The sequence below is a fragment of the Gossypium arboreum genome, chromosome 3 (genome assembly GCF_025698485.1).
Source record: "Gossypium arboreum isolate Shixiya-1 chromosome 3, ASM2569848v2, whole genome shotgun sequence".
NCBI classification, from domain to species: domain Eukaryota; kingdom Viridiplantae; phylum Streptophyta; class Magnoliopsida; order Malvales; family Malvaceae; genus Gossypium; species Gossypium arboreum.
Window position 1 is genome coordinate 57,755,433 of NC_069072.1, and position 17,403 is coordinate 57,772,835.

General features: G+C 34.5%; 1 non-coding gene across 1 annotated transcript; it reads right to left on the minus strand.

Annotated features, from left to right (window-relative positions):
* Positions 1-8,529: 8,529 nt before the first annotated feature.
* On the minus strand, positions 8,530-8,638 carry LOC128291175 (small nucleolar RNA R71). The gene has a single exon (XR_008280951.1). It is a non-coding gene; the product is annotated as a small nucleolar RNA R71 (small nucleolar RNA).
* Between the last annotated feature and the right edge of the window lie 8,765 nt (positions 8,639-17,403).

Sequence of the window (17,403 nt, forward strand, 5' to 3'; positions counted from 1 at the left end):
ACAATTAAGCATACATATAGTTTATAATGTTTTACTAAAGATATTTTTTGAAAGAATTAGCTAAAACCAATAAGTAAAACTCCTTTAATTTTAAAAACAAATTTTAGGACTAAATCGTAAATTTAGCAAAATATTCAGAAAACCTTTTTTCAAATTTAAGAAAAAAATTGAAATTAAACATATGAGACTTAATCATGAAAATTTTCAAGACATTTCATAGCATTTAAAGACTCTAATTTGATTGTATAAAAATTAGGATTAAATTGCAAAGATAACAAAAGATGCCCAAAACACAGCTTGTCATGTTGTGACGAAGCGATAACTCACGTCACGAAATCATCTGGAAGAAGAATTTTGTCTTGGCAACACGATAAATGATGTATTGACGATGATCCCTCGTCACAATGTTGATTATGGGTCGTCACGACGTTTTTCGCAATTTCTATAGAAAAATCACAGCAACTTGTATATGAAACTTTAACACCAAACTAGACATACCATTTTGTGATTTCATGCCTAATTTCCTATTCTAACAAATCATATAGCATACATATATCATACAAAAATACTTAATTACATTAGATCATTCAGAAACATAATTTGACAACCTAAGTTAGTATGAAATCCTTAAGTCACAAATCAATTGCTTAACATGCCAAATATTGTATTTCATGTATTTCAAGAGCAATAATGGTTCACTTCATACCAATTGATCATTTTAAACTTGTCTAATCCTACAACATACCAATCTAACCTTCATATCAAATATACAACCATTCTCATGCATTTTGAATACATAGGTATGAACATCATTTAGCATGCATTCCAAACATCATTTCTAGTCATCCAAACAATGGCAAACTAATTATAGAAGTCCTTAAATAGTCCATTTACAAACCAAAAACAAAATAAAGTCTAAATCCCTCTCAAAACAGTCCCAAATTGTTGTCTTTTTGCTAGTTGAAAAACCAAATCACATACTTGAATGGAATGCCTTAGATGGATCACTTGCTTCACACTTCCCCTCCTTAAAAGGCTACTTCTCTACAAAAATTTTCATAAAAGGAGTGTAAGCTTAAGTAAGCTCAGTGAGTGTTCAAAGATGCCAAAAATACATGCATGATTTATGGTTAAAGAGAGCATACTAAATCAATTATTCATGCCATTGCATTATACATATGTTATAACATTTCATATTGATACATTAGCATTTAGTGACTAGGAAACATGTGTAAAAACATCATAAATTAGATAAATAGATCTCCAAACATAGCCTTGACTCAAAAGAGTATAACATATCCTATGAAGTGTAGCATATAGCTAACATTCTTGAAAAACAACTAACATATCCTATTGAATGGAGTTAAGCTCAACATTCTCTTATCTCTCCAACATATCTCGGGGCCTCAACGCCCAAACATAAACATATAAGTGAGTATTTACAATCCTATGGCATGCCAATAATATCCAATGGTTCCAAAAGATTACAATATGTAACGCCCTCGACTCGACCCGATCTACTGAATCTGAGTCTCGAGTTTTACGTCCTTTTTATAGATGCAACTTAAATTTATTTCTTTCTTATTCATTTATGTAAACGTCTATCTTTGAGTATAACAAAATTTCTTATGGCATACATTGTATAGTTACACTTACACCTCAATAAGTTTTAGACTTTCCTACTTTCTCTCTCAATCTATTGTGTACATATTGAATTTCTACTTAAATGACCTATGTGCAGACTTGACACGCCACTTATCTTTCTTTGTATGCAAAATAGCCCAATCACTCTGCTTCCTTGGCGTATCCCTGGCATTGTCCCTCAGCACAAATTCCTTTATAACCTGAAAGAGGAACAACTTTTGTAAGTTCGTAAGAACTTAGTGAGCTAAACCTTAGAATATCATTTTCATTCATTCTACGTTGCATAAGTTACTTTGCACATTCTTAAGCTATTTATAAACTTTTTTTCCTTCTTTGGTAGACACTATATTGAAGCTACCCTTATTCTTTATTCAGAACCATTTTTCGCCTCTCTCGAGCATACTATACTTAGTATCTCTTTACTTTCTATATCCTTTCTTAAATATTACCTTATTATTAGACTTAATATCTTTTTCCATACTTACTAGTCTTATTATTTTCTTTGGGTAGGGTAGACTATTCCCAGACCTTCCTTACTTCATTGCACTATTTATACTTGCTTTTAACTCATATCTTTGCCTCGACACATACTCTGGCACACATTAGCCTTTCTATTCATCCCTTGTAACTATACAAGGTTCATTACTCATTCGGTGTCTACCCAAAGGCATTATCTTTAGATGGTTATCTCGAGATCCATTCTTCAAGTTTCACCATGAAGGCTTTCCTTTCCAAAGATAGCTATAGAGGCTTTCCTTTCAGAGTCTCGTCACAAAGGTGTTTCTTGACAGAGATAGCCACAAAGGTTGTCCTTTAGTAGAGATTAGCCGCAAAGGCTATCCTTTAGCAAAGATAGCCACAAAGGCTTCTTTTAACATTCAATACTCACCACAAAGGCTTTCCTTTTAGAGTATTGCCAAAAAGGCATTCCTTTCAGAGATAGCCACGAAGGCGTTCTTTTAACAGAGATAGCCACAAAGACTTCCTTATAATAGAGATAGCCACAAAGGCTCACTTATACAGGAATTGGTGTTCTTGACGGTAGGGATTCACCTAAACTCACCGTCTAGAGGTTTGCCCCTCATCACTGGTACTCACCCAACTATCATTTAAATATTCCATACGATGCCATGACCCAACCATGGTCTTATGCTATATGGTCTTCAGAGTGTCATGGAATTTTTACTTTGAGATATTCGTGCTTTTAGTCCCGACAGACCCCTTTAGACGACTCCGGAGACAGACATAGACATTTCATGCTGACTCATATTTAACAGACTCATTCACATTTGACTTACTCATGATAAGCTCTCTCACAACAAACTTGTTTATATCCTCAAAGCACATATAGGCATACTTTACTCTTAAACCATTGTCCTTAGAGATCATATCCATATTCCATTCGAATCATTCATGCAAGTTCATCTGATATAATTTCTCACAGAATCATCACATCATACATCTTTAGCTCATTTTCAGAGAAGGTTCTAACATGCATATATGATACATTTACAAGAGTTGGCTTAGGGACTCACCTTACTTGCATCTTTAACAGCTCTAAACACCATATCTGAACTTCTATTGAGTAGATCAACATCCCTTAATTGATAGAACATGGGAACTCATCAAGATTTGTACATTTAACTCATTTTTTTTCACTTTGAACATTAGAAATATCTAAATAAGTCTATACCATACTTACATTACCCAGCTAAATCGAGCTGCCCCTCAACAACTTAGTATGTAAGGTTGTAGATCTTACCTTAACAAGGGGCATCTCAAAGCATAGATCCATATCTTCAACTCAGCTTGTAGGATGAGAGGAAGTCTCTATGTTTCTCTCTTTTTCTATAAACAAAGATTCCTTCTTGAAAAATAAGAAGAAAAGTCCCCCATTTCTTACCTGAGCTATCTTGATATTTTACCTTTGTCCCTATGGATATTTGACACGCGTACCAGTCCTTACAATCCCCCAAATAAAATACTTGGCAGTTATAAAGAGACGTGTATGGGAATACATATATTTAAAGAATATACCCTTAGGCCTTAATCCATCTTTTGTCATTAGTCATTACGTTAGAGCGTAGTTGGTATCTTAACTAATCACACTTAGCATGTCATGCCTTATTGGCGACTACCCTATTATCCGAGTTTCCTTAATACCTTACTAAAATTCTTCTTCCTAATAATTTATTCCTTTTTAAGGCAGTTTCTTGCCATAGTCCAATATTGAATACATGCCCACTTAACACGCCAAGAGCATCAGTGGGGTGAACAACGCTTCACCATTTGAAGTAACACTTAGTTTACTTATTAAGTTCAGAGCTCACCTAAATACTGGGCGTTACCCTATTTTTATGGAAATATTATTCAAACATCATGGTCTTAGACTTAGCTTAGAGGAGTGTACCTCACCTTTCTTCTAGCTCTATTATCTCAAACGAGGAAGAGAGACAATATTTTCTTCTTAAACTATCTTAAACACTTAACTTAACCCAAGTTTTTATTTAAACTTGTTAAATATTAGTCATTGGGTGGTCTTATCCAAATCTACAATTTCCAAGAAAACTAATAGAGTACCTATCTTTGGTTTTGAACTATCTTAATTCTCATTTGGTTAGTTACTAACTATTATTCCTTTCATCTTGACTGGCTCAAAGCCAACCTTATAGGATACTCTACACTGCTAACATAAACTCGCATTATAAAGATAGTTTCCCTTATCCATAATGGGGTCCGTCCATTCTACGTGCCGTTAAAGCTTTTGGGCGAGTCCTTCCAAACCATACACACTTCTTGATCACTATGTGTCAACCTGGTGTTCACCAACATCAAGGCATCATAGGTGTGCTCAAAGGTTCCAAACTTAGTCTAGTTCTAACACTATACATATTCGAAACTTATCTCATTTGTCTTATTTTTCCCTAAACAATATCTAGACACTAAGGGTTCGGTGGGTAGGGTGTTACACAATGCCAACATATCCTTCATAAACTCATATTCTAATTGTTTTATGCACTTGTTCCCTTAGCATAAAGCATATATTCATAACACAAATAATTTGCAATGATATCGTAATATACATCACATTTCATATCACATCTAAGCTTTATTTGCAAAGTATCATAAGTTTAAGTAAGAAAACTTACTCTTGGAACTTAGGATAGGTGATTAGGCTATCTAAGCTACCTTTAATACACTGAATTGTGCATTAGTACAGCACATCAAATCACTTACCATTTTAGCTTTCACTTCAATGCTGAAAGCTCAAACAAGCTTTTCTTTACCCTTTGTCTTGCTTGCAGAGGATCTTGATTGATCCAAAACTTTGCGTACATAATAAAAATATCACTAACTCATCATTTATAGCCTTATCCACATTCAAACATTAATGAAATTGCAAATCAAAGCTCTTCTTTCTCACCACCAAAAACTAACTAGTTTTACCGAAATAAGAGGTTTCCTTGCTCAATTTCCATTCCTACTCCTTAAACAAGTTGCTAAAAATCCTAAAAATCATATTATAATAGATATAAGCCATCAATTTCATCTTATTTATTAGATCTAACTTTTTCAAAAAAATTTGAGCTTACAAGAAAATGAAAAAGGGAAAAACTCTAAATTCATAAAAATTTGTTAAGGATATGTTAAATTTAGTTAAAAGACTTTCTAATTAGTTCAAAATAAGTTGAAAATAAATTTTAAAAAATAAGTTTACTTATTGTTTCAAGATTCACCATTTTTAAGCCAAACTTTGGTTTAAAAGCTTTTGATCTAATGAAATCTCATATTAGTTGATCAAATATCAAATTATAAAAAGAACAAGCTTAGATTTAACATAGGAATCAGAATGTTGCCTCAATTTGAAGAAAATGACAAAGTGTGGATCTAATTCAATGAAAAATGTTTGAAGAACAATGACGAAATTGATGAAGAAAAAAAGATTTTTCTTTAAAATTGAAGGAAGAATTTGTGTCTAAAAGGTTAGAAAATGAATAAGCATGAATCAATTTTGAGAGACAAACCCAAATTTAGCTTTTAGCAAATTTTTGAATGACGATAATGAAAATAGAGGGAAGAGAAGGCAGATGGTTAAATAGCCAACCAAATTTTAAAAATTGGGAAATTACCCATTTGACCACTTCCAATTTTCTCCTTTTTTCAAGTCAATCCTTATTTTTAATTAAAGCATATTTTGTTAATTATTTTCAAATTTATCTTCATATTTAGAACTCGATTTAAATTAATTAATACCCAAACCCTTATTTCTACTTTCCCAACCTAAATTTTAGTCCTGATTTATTATTATAATATTTTATTTAAGTACTATGATATTAATTCTGGTCTCCTAATTAGATATCCAGTCCACTATCTCGATTCTACTAACACGATTTTTGGGATGTGATAATTTAACTAGGGTTGTTGACTAGGAGTTCTTTTTTTTAGTTGAAATAAACTTCTACAATTCAATAAGGGTTTTACTTCTTCTCCCTATAAATAGATGGCACTGGGGGGCAAATGATACAACTTTAAGATATTGTTACTTTGCCTGAAAAAGTGAGAGTTTTATTCTCTGAATATTAAATCTATTTTTTGGAATAACAGTCAGTTTCTATTGAGAAGAGATTTTCATTTTCACACTAAAAGTTAAGAAAACTATTTATGGTTTTGTGTTTTATTCGAATCGTTTGAGCTCACACTTGAAGCAATTCATGATATGAGAATAGTGGAGAAGGTCGTTTGGTTGAAAGCGAGGAATGATAAGAATCCGTCTAGCCAAAAACAAATGTGTGATTTTGGTAAAGGGTTTATTACTATAAATATCAAAAATCGGATTGATTTTCAAAATTTTAATTTTTTGTTGTGCAAGAAAACCATTTTCAAACAATATTTTTTTTCCAATTATAGCATCATTTCATAATAATGGAATTCATAGCCCAACTAAAAGGTAAATTACATTGATAAGTGATAAAAGTAACATATTTTAATCTGGGTCTTCATGCATTTATTATGATTATTTATGCAAATTATTAAATTTTATGCTCCTAATCCTTTAATTTTATGTTTCTATACTTAGGAGAGAAAGTGGGAGCGAAAGAAGCGAAATATGAGCCAAAATTAGACAAATAGAGCTATTTTTAAGAGCCACATGGCCTGGGTCTTCCCACACGGGCTGGATAGATGGCCATGTGCCAGGTCGTGTCGATTTCTCAACTCACTTCCCAAACACGCGAAAAATAGTAATTTTTAGGCTTTCTAGGCATTCTAAAGTCTATAAATACCGAATATAAGAAGATAATGGAGCCATCAGAGAATCTTTAAGAAAACGACTTGAAGAACACCATTGGAGCCAACTTCAAAGCAGATTTCCATCAAGATCGAAGACATCCTTTTAATTTCTTCTGAAGTTTCATGAGTTTCTTTGTTTCTTGTGGTTTTTTTAACTTTGAGATGTTTTTATTTAGAATTATGAACTAATTCCCTAGATACCTAGGGAAGATGAAACCTAAGATGAATTTTATTATTTGATTTTTGCTTTACAAGATAAATACTTGATTCTAGTTCTCAATTATGTGTGCTTATTTCTTGTTTAAATATTTCTTGGATATTAATTCATGTTTAATGTGCTTAATTTAGTTGAAGAAAAGTCTCTGTTTAAGAGTAGATCTAGTATAATTGAATGGAGTTGCATGTAATCCTAGAAATAGGACGACATAAATCTACCAGATTAGAGTCAAATCTAATAGGGGAATCTATAGATCGAGTTAATGCAATAATAGGGGTTTTAATTAGAAAGAAATTTCAATTACTCAACTTAAAGTCAGTTGCTCTTACTCTCGAAAGAGATATTAGTATAATTTAGGGATTTCTACTGATCAAGATATCAAGTGAATAAATCGTTTAATTCAGATTCAAAATAATAGATGAAGTCTAGGTGGATTCTTTCCTAGGTATTGTTTCTATAATTTTCCTGATTCATTCTCTGTTGAGTTCTTTAGTTAGATTAGTTTAGTAAATCTTAGGCTAAAACAATCACTCCAATTTGTCAGCTAAATAAAAGGAAAATGGTAATTACTAATACTTTTAGTCCTTGTGGATACGATATCTCTACTCACCTTAGCTATACTATCTATCGATAGGTACACTTGTCTGAGTCGTGTTTTTAGTTAGTTGCGTGACATATCAAGTTTTTGGTGCCATTGTCAGAGACTAAAATAGTAGGAACACTTGATTTTTATTAATTTAGCCATTTTTTATTTTTTGTTTTAATTTAATTTCTACATTTTAAAATTTCTTTTATTTGTTTCTGATAGGTTTTTTTGGTTTATGACTAGAAGAAACCCGTCGAGCCCATTTCTTTTTTACAGTGAAATTGAAAGTACTGTTCGGAGAAATCGTAGAGAAGCAAGGCAGAGTTGACAGAATATAGTGGACGAGTAAGAGGATAATGAGTTTTTTTACGAGATGGATGATAATCAAAATATTCAGTTACCTGCTGAAGTAGCTCCTATTCATCGTACTATGTACGATTATGCCAAGCCCACTCTGACTGGGGTTGAATCGAGTATTGTGAGACCTACCATTGCTACAAACAACTTCAAACTAAAGCCGAACACAATTTAAATGGCACAACAGTATGTTCAGTTCGACGGTTTGCAAGATGAAGAATCAAATACTCATTTGGCTAATTTTTTTTGGAAATTTGTGACACGTTCAAGATTAATGGCTCCACTGACGACGCCATTCCCTTATAGTTGTTCCCATTCTCATTAAGGAACAAAGCAAAACAATGGTTAAACTCTTTATAATGAGATTTTCATCACTACATGGGATCAAATGACCGAGAAGTTTCTTCTGAAGTATTTTCCACTAGCTAAGATAGCTAAGTTGAGGAATGATATTTCTTCCTTCATACTGAGATCAATTTATAGATGTTATATGATGCATGGGAGAGATACAAGGACTTATTGAGAAGGTGTCCTCATCATGGGTTGCCCTTATGGTTACAAGTTCAAACCTTCTACAATGGTTTGAATCCCTCAACTAGACAATTGGATGATGCAGAAGCTGGTGGAATACTTAACAATAAAACACTCGAGGCAGCTTATGAATTTATAAAAGAGATGGCACTGAATAATTATCAATATGAAAGCAACCGATGTTTTTAATCTAGATGTAGTCACGATGTTATCAAACCAAGTATAATTGCTAAATAAGAAAATTGATGGTTTATAGCTTTCTACGTAGGTAAATCTGGTGATGCAATGCGATACAAATGAAGGTGGAATGAATAATCCAGAATGTTTACCCTTCTGTCCTAGCACAGAGAATGAGCAAGTCAATTATATGGGTAATAATTCTAGACCTCAAAATAAACCTTATAGTAATAACTATAATGTAGGTTGGAGGAACCATCCCAATTTCTCTTGGGATGGTCAAGAAAATCAAAGAGCACAAGCACCTCAAGCTTCCAACAACCTTATCAGCAAGAGAAAAAGTTGAACCTTGAGGAGATGTTGACAAATTTATCTCGGTGTCAAAAACACGTTTTCAAAACACTGAGGCAACCCTGAAAAACTAGCAAGCATCGATACAAGGACTCCAAAATTAAATTTCTCAGCTTGCGAAATTAATTTCAAAAAGACCACAAGGTAGTTTTCCTAGCAATATTGAAAGTAACCCAAAGGAGTAGCTCCACGCAATTATTGTTCAAGACGCAGAAGGGTTAGTTAAACTTGAACAAGAACCGAGGTAAGAAGAGGTGGTGAATAAGGATAAGGTTGAGGAAGACAAGAAAGAAAAAAAAGCAAGTTGTCAAAGAATACAAAACTTGAGTGCCATATCTTAACACGTCAAAAAGAGACCACACGAATGAGCAATATGGTAAATTTTTTAAGCTCTTAAAAAAATTACACATTTAAAAAATTTACACATTAACTTACCCTTTGTTGAATCTCTTTCACAGATGTCAAATTATGTCAAATTCTTAAATGAGCTATTAACAAAAAAGAGGAAGATAGATGACTTGCCAGTTATGGAGCCCAACACAGTTTTCTCGGCCATTCTCCAAAATAAACTACCCAACAAACTAAAAGATCCAGGGAGTTTTACTATTCCTTACCTAATTGGTAGTTTAAATATTGATAATGGGTTGGTTGATTTAGGGGCCAGTACTAATGTCATGCCCTATAAAATGTTTAAATAACTTGGTCTTGGGAAACCTAAAAACACTAGGATGGGTATTCAATTAGCTGATAGAACCATTAGATATCCTGTGGGTATTATTGAGGATATATTCGTTAAAATCGATAAATTCATGATTTTGTTGTTATAGACATGGATAAGGATGGTGAGGTACCTTTCATCTTAGGTTGACCATTTTTAGCCATTGATAGGACTATCATTGATGTTGGTATGAGTGAACTTGTTCTTCATTTAGGTGACGAGAAGATTATTCTCCAAGCACATGATTCGGTGAAAGTCTCCAGTGAGCGAGATGATTTTAAATGTTCTGTAAATGTTAGTAACCATGTGGCTCAACCTTCTTTGCAGGAAATCCCTTATAAACACGTGTTGGAGGCATGTTTCAGTCAAGGTAACGGAAACAAAACAACATATGAAGAGTGAATGGTGCAACTCGATGAACTAGATGAATAGCGAACACATGTCAAGAAGAAATCGAAAAAACACGATGAAGAGCCAAAGTAACGCCATGATGAGCATGTGAATGGAACGAACCAATTTAAGCTTGGGGACAAAGTACTGCTAGGAAAAACAGATCCACGAATTTCCCCTTCGGAGCATAAGTCAAACGAATCAAACTCATTTACAGTACTGAATGTTTTTTTTACGATATAGTCGAGGTAACTCATTCTGAGTTCGGCATGTTTAAGGTAAACAATACTTGACTCAATCCTTATTTGGTAATAAAATTGATAACGAGAAATGGGAGCTTCAGCTTCGAGAACCACCATAATCATGTGTATACAAGGTAAGTCGAGCTTAGACTCTAAATAAGCATTTCTTGGGAGGCAACTCGAGTGTTTAAATTCTACTAATTCTTTTAATTTTATTGCATGCTAGTTTAAAATTAATTTAATTGAATTCTTAATTAAAAAATATTTTTAACTTACATGGCTTAGACACACGGGCGAGTCCCAAACCATGTGCAAAATAGGGTATTCGACAGTGGCTCATTCAGCCTGGACACACAGGCATGTCCAGGTCGTATGCATAATGGAGCCAATGACAGAGAGTTACACGATGTGAAGACATGGTCGTATAAGCCATATGGCCTGGACACACGGGCGTGTCCTTGGCCATGTGAGTTCTGGGACTTAATTTTTCCAATTTCGAGGGTTACACGACCTAAGATGATCCACACTACCTGGCGACACGGCCGTGTGAAAACTGGAGCTAATTTTTCAAATTTAATTTCACAATAGTGAGTTACACAGGCCACAGACACGGCAGTGTGTGAGACACGACTTGTCACACGGGCGAGTGTGAGAACGTGTGCCCTGCACGGCCTCACACACGAGCATGGGAGAAGCAAAGGTATATCACACATGGCCTAGACACACAGGTGTACCTGAGGCCGTGTGAAGACTAGGCTTACATTTTGAATGACATACGGGCTGAGGAAGCCCCACACGGGCGTGTGACATGATTGTGTGGCCCAACACTGGTCTAAACATGATCGTGTCCCCCTTTTTAACCCACAAACCCTAGTTTTCTTTCATTTTTTTATTCTTCTTAACCTCCTTCCTTTAGCCACTGCTCACCCAAACTCCCACCATAGTCCCTGAGGTCGTCGTTGACCCCTTCCTCCACCAGACCGACCAATTCACCGCACCACCGCACCACCGCCCCTCCCTCCTACCCCCTCCCTCATGATTCCCCCTTTACCTTGTCCTCCACCCTTCCCCATTTTCCCCCTCGTCGAGCCACGTACCACTAGCCTCAACTCTTACCCCTCCCCATCGCTGCCCCACCCGCGATTCTTCCCTTTCCCTTCCTTTTCCTTCCCATTCGAAACATCCCCACAACCTCTTACCGCCGATCACACGTCCTTCATGCCACCGACCTATTCTTGTCGGAGCCCCACCTCCTATCTACCACCACCACTGTCTGTACCACCCCACCGTCGATTCCTCTATTCCTTCTCCTTTTTAGATTTTTATTTTTTTACGTTCTTTATTATTCTTATTATTTATATTATTGTTTTTATTATCATTTGTCTTATTCTTCCTCTGGTTACTAGTTTTATTTTTATTATTTTTATTATTATGCTTATTCTTGTTATGATTATTTTTATCATTTTTTATTTTTCATTGCACTATTGTTCCTATTATTTTAGCATTTTTAGTACTGTTGATTATTGGTTCTTTTTAGTATTAATTCATGTTTCTTTTAGTATTCGTTCATACTTGTTGTTTATATTAAGCTCGATATCGATTTGTTTTCGTCGAGATTGTTGATGCTGAAGTCAATTTTTATTGCATAAGTTATTGGATTGCTCATACTATGTTGATTCATCCATTAGCCTCTTATGATGTTGATATTTGGTTATCTTCTTGCAGATACATCATGACAAATACATGCGGAAAATCTAAGGTCGCCATCCTCGCTTCGAAAAAGTGGAAGACTCCGAGTGCGACCTCTTCGTCGGGCACTTCTGCCAATGCACACAATCCCTATCTTCAATTTCACAGGGCCCTCAAGAGGACCTCTATCAACATCTCAGAAGGCGACCATTCGAATTAGGCCGTTGTATTGATTGGGAGGCTTTGGAGCAGATTCAGCTAGTTGATCGAGTCCGCGTATTGATTGCTACAGCTTATTGGGACCAGTTCTTTTCCATCGTCGAGCCCATCTATTTGGAGCTGACCTTAGAGTTTCGTCCTTCAGTACGTGATGTCGAACTATGATGAGTCGAGAACTATTACTTTCTAACTCAGTGGTACGACGCGTTATATTGGTGTCCTAAAATTCGGAGCTACTTTAGGACTCTATAGCAGGGAGTTCATGAAAGTTGAAGGATTCCTTACTTTATACCGGCACATCCACTACTCACCATGTAACACCTCTTACCCGTTTTCGACGCCAGAATAGGGTACAAGGCATTGCCAAACGTAAACACAAACAAACATACATTTCGGGTTGTAAATTTGGCACCAAATTAAAACTTTTTAACAATCAATCACATCATCCCTAAAATGAGCCTAAGAGGCCCAAAACATGCTTTGGAAGCAATTCGAGACTAAACTGAGAACTTTAGAAAATTTTACGACACTTAGAGAATTTTTGCTAAAATAGAGGTCACACGCCTGTGTGGCTTAGGACACACCAGTGGGGATAGGCAGTGTGGTTACACATGCCCCTGCCCCTAACCCATGTAACTCTCTATTTGTCACCTAAGAACAAATTGAAGTTACATGGCCAAGACACACGCCTGTGTCCTGAGGCCCGTCCTTCACACGGTCGAGACACACGGCCGTGTCTTATGCCCGTGTGCTCGATACTGAGCATTCTATTTTGCAACAATTTAGGTGTAGGGGACACACGGCCGGATCACAGGTCCGAGGGCTAACCTTGTGTCACACACGGCCTAGATACACGACCTTATGTCTACCCATGTGGACAATAATAAGGCTATTTACCAAGCCATTTGCCACCCTTATTCACACATACACTTACCCCAATTCAAAGGCACAGAACAATACATACTTAGGCAACCAAAACATCCACATTCATGGTTAAAACATATCAAATTTATATCTTTATCTAATTATGCAAGATTCCCACATTCACAAATGACATTAACATAAATATACTCATAACCAACATCGGCCATTTTCCAAGGTTATATACAAAATGAACCATGAACCATTATAAGCCAACACATATGACCAAAAGACCAAGTCCCTATACATGCCATAACTCGAAATACTTGGAATCATTAATACCCAAAATGACAACTTAATAGTGTGATACGATCTCCGGAGATCTCCAACCCGAGCTAGCTTGACGTCACTATAGAACAAGAGAAAAAAATGGGGGTAAGTTATATAGCTTAATAAGTCCGTATGAATATAATAAGCAACTCCTACCAATCATTTACCAAGTCCAACAATATAAACACAAAACAATATAATATAATTTGTAATAAACCTCATAATTATAACTTATTCAATCACATTGTTTTCTATATCAATTTGCAAGCATAATTTAACATGTCTTGACTTTAGCCTAACAATCGTAATCTCTCTATTATAATCGATTACCACAATCAACCAATTATTTCAGACCTCATAATAACATGCCCATTAATTATGAGTATTCACATTTCAAGCATATATTTTAACATCTTTCAATTGATCCAAGTTCATATCTTCTCATACTTCCATAATCATTTTAATAGGTAATTATACCAATCTTTCATTTTTCTCATATCCGATAGATCACAATTTGTGTGAATAATATTCGCACGCTATCTCATAACTTAATTTGGACCGAAAACCAATTACACAATTGCCAACCGAATTTACCATGTATTTCATACATCACAAAAATAGACCAATAATCACAAGGCTTTCACAAAAACATTCTCATGGAAACTATGAAATCACAATATCATGAAGTCAATGCTTATAAAATTTATGTACATACCTGTACTAATTCGTAATACTTACATGCTCATTCTCTTCTTTGACATACCCATTAAATTACCTGTTGAACCGCTTGGAATACAAAAGGATACTCGGGAATCTCGTACACATAGTATCGTACCAATGCCAAATCCCAAATACAGTCTTACATGTAATCTCATATCGAAGCCAATAACCTAGCTATGGTCTTACACGAAGTCTCATATCAATTCCATATCCCAGATATTGTCTTACACGTAATCTCAGTAACCCTAATGTCATGACATTTGTATCCTATCTATTCCTAAGGTTCAACCGGGACTTTCGCTGTATCGAATCGTTGTCAGTTATTTCCATAGTATCGTACTCAATAGCATTCATATTTCATTTCAATAATATAGCATTTACCACAATTATATCAATTAAACATTTATACATGTATAATTTAATGCTTATTAAACATACAAACTTACCTCGGCCTAAAAATGGCGAAGAAAACTTAACCGTCAAATACTCGTTTTCCCCCGTTCTAATTTTGAACCTCGTTTTTCTTGATCTTTAATATCACATTTAACTTATTTAACCATTACACTATTCAAATCAGCCCAAAATCACATTATGGCAAAAATTACATTTTTGCCCCTAAAGTTTCACATTTTTACATTTTAGTCCCTAGGCTCATAAAATGAAATGTACTCAATTTCTTCAATACCCATGCCTAGCCAAACCTTATACATGCTTATAGTAGCCCATATTTTTCTTTTATTTTCATTTTAACACCTACTTTACACATTTTTACAAATAAGTCCTTTTTAGGCATTTTCATCGAAAATCACTTAGCAAAAGTCGTTTATCATACACCAAACATACATTTTCTACCATTAGAAATCAAAATACACAAATATCCATCATGGATAAAATTTTAGACTTTGATTATTTCTTAAATTAGTGGTACAAATAGATAGATCATGTTACAAGGATTTTAAAAACATAAAAAAAAATCATTAAAAAGGGGCCAGAACAGACTTACAATCGAGCTTGGAAGCTTGAAAAACCCTAGCCATGGTTTCTTCTTGGTACATTCGGCCATTGGAGGAAGACAGACAAAAATTTGGCTTTTATTTTGGCTTTTTAATTCATTTAATTATCAAATTACTAAGATGCCCTTAATGAAAAACTTTAGAAACATACCTAACCATGTCCATTTTTGTCCACCGACTTAACCAATGATCTAATTACCATTTAAGGACCTCCAATTTAAAATTTCATAACAATTAGACACCTTTAACCTATAGAACTCACATTTTGCACTTATTACAATTTAGTCTTTTTGACCAAATTGAGTACCCAAACGTGAAAATTTTTGAACGAAATTTTCACGAAATCATTCCATAAAACTGTAGATCATAAGAATATAATAAAATAAATTTTTCTTTGTCAGATTTCTGGTCCCGAAACCACTGTTCCAACTAGACCCAAAATTGGGCTATTACAACTTCCCCCTTTAGGGATTTTCATCCCCAAAAATCTTACCAAAAAAGCGATTAGGGTAACGTTCTCGTAGTTTCCTCTACCTCATCGAAGAGTCCTCTTCGAGGGCAATACTTCCAAAAGCACTCTGTCATCGATCTGGAATCCAATATCTTAAATTTTCAAATCTATATACTATTTATGTTAGTCTAAAGTTGCTTTCCACTTTCATGAATCACTTTCACCTTTTTCCTCAGAATCAAAAATCAATTCCACCTTGTATATCTGTTTCCAATCACCTTTGAACTCTAAAACACAGTGCCGAAGCATATCGTCAAAGATCTGAATTACTCTCTCAGGCTTACCACCAATCTAAAGATGAATTACATTGCCAAGATACAACTGCGTACTCAGATTATATTTCCGATCATCAGAACATCTTCTTCAAATAACTGCATATTTATTACTCCCTGAATGAACAAACGAGCTACTATTGAGTCTCGTACAACATTTTCTATAGAAGCTCTGGATAATTCATTGCACGAATTCTATCTCGAAGTAATAATAACAAAAATCAGAATCAAAAGTCGTCTCACACTGTACTCGTTTAGTTCACCATTCACTATCACATTCCTGAGGTTCTCAATCTTGCAAAGAAAACATCGCTTTAGCTTTTTAATTTAGCTAAATTCAGCCTTCCATCAAATAAGATTAATCATGTAACCAACACTCACAAAATGAACAAAGGCTTTCTATTCAAGCATCTGCAACTATATCTATTTCCTTAAAGGTTAATCGTTAATTATTCATAATCTTTCAATAGTTCAAGCCATCAACGTTGTCTTAATTTGCAGATTTTTCTGTAACATTAGATACTTTATACTCTTGAAATCAAGGAGCATATGATGTTTTTCGTCGAACAAAATATGTCATCAATTTCTCAACACAGGCATACTAGCAGCCGACTCTAAGTCACTCGTCAGACAATTCTTTTAATGAGACTTTAACCGTCCAAAAGCATAAACTGTCACTTTACATTCTTGTATTAAAACACATTCCAATCTGTTCGATTGTGCATCGATGAAAAATCCAGAATTCTTTACTCAATTCAAACAGAACCCAGAACCCGTACTTCGGTTAATAACACCTTCAACTGTTTTCAACTTTGCTAACAAGCAACAGACTATTCAAACTTTCACAAATGTTATAAATTTATCAATCTGAATAGCATTAACTCATAACAACATCATTAGATTAAAACAAATCTAATAGGTATATCTCTGTATCATATTTTCTAGAATATGAATTCTTCATTCAAACTATCCATCTATTCACCCAGGAATGTACAAGATTTTATTTTCTTACCTGAGGATAAACTTAAATGCATATAACTCAAATTACCTTTCAACTGTCTAGCTCGCTCAAGTAAAAACAACTGATTCAATCTCAACTATCAAATAATAACATATCAAAATACTCTTTTCTTCATGCTGTTAAATAACTTAAACATACAATCTTTTATAATTCCCTTAACATGCTAATCAAAGATCTTTACAACTGCATTAGCTCAAGGAAACAAAATATCCTGATTGAACTCATTGACCTTAATCAAACTTACTTGAGAAAAGAAAACTATCAT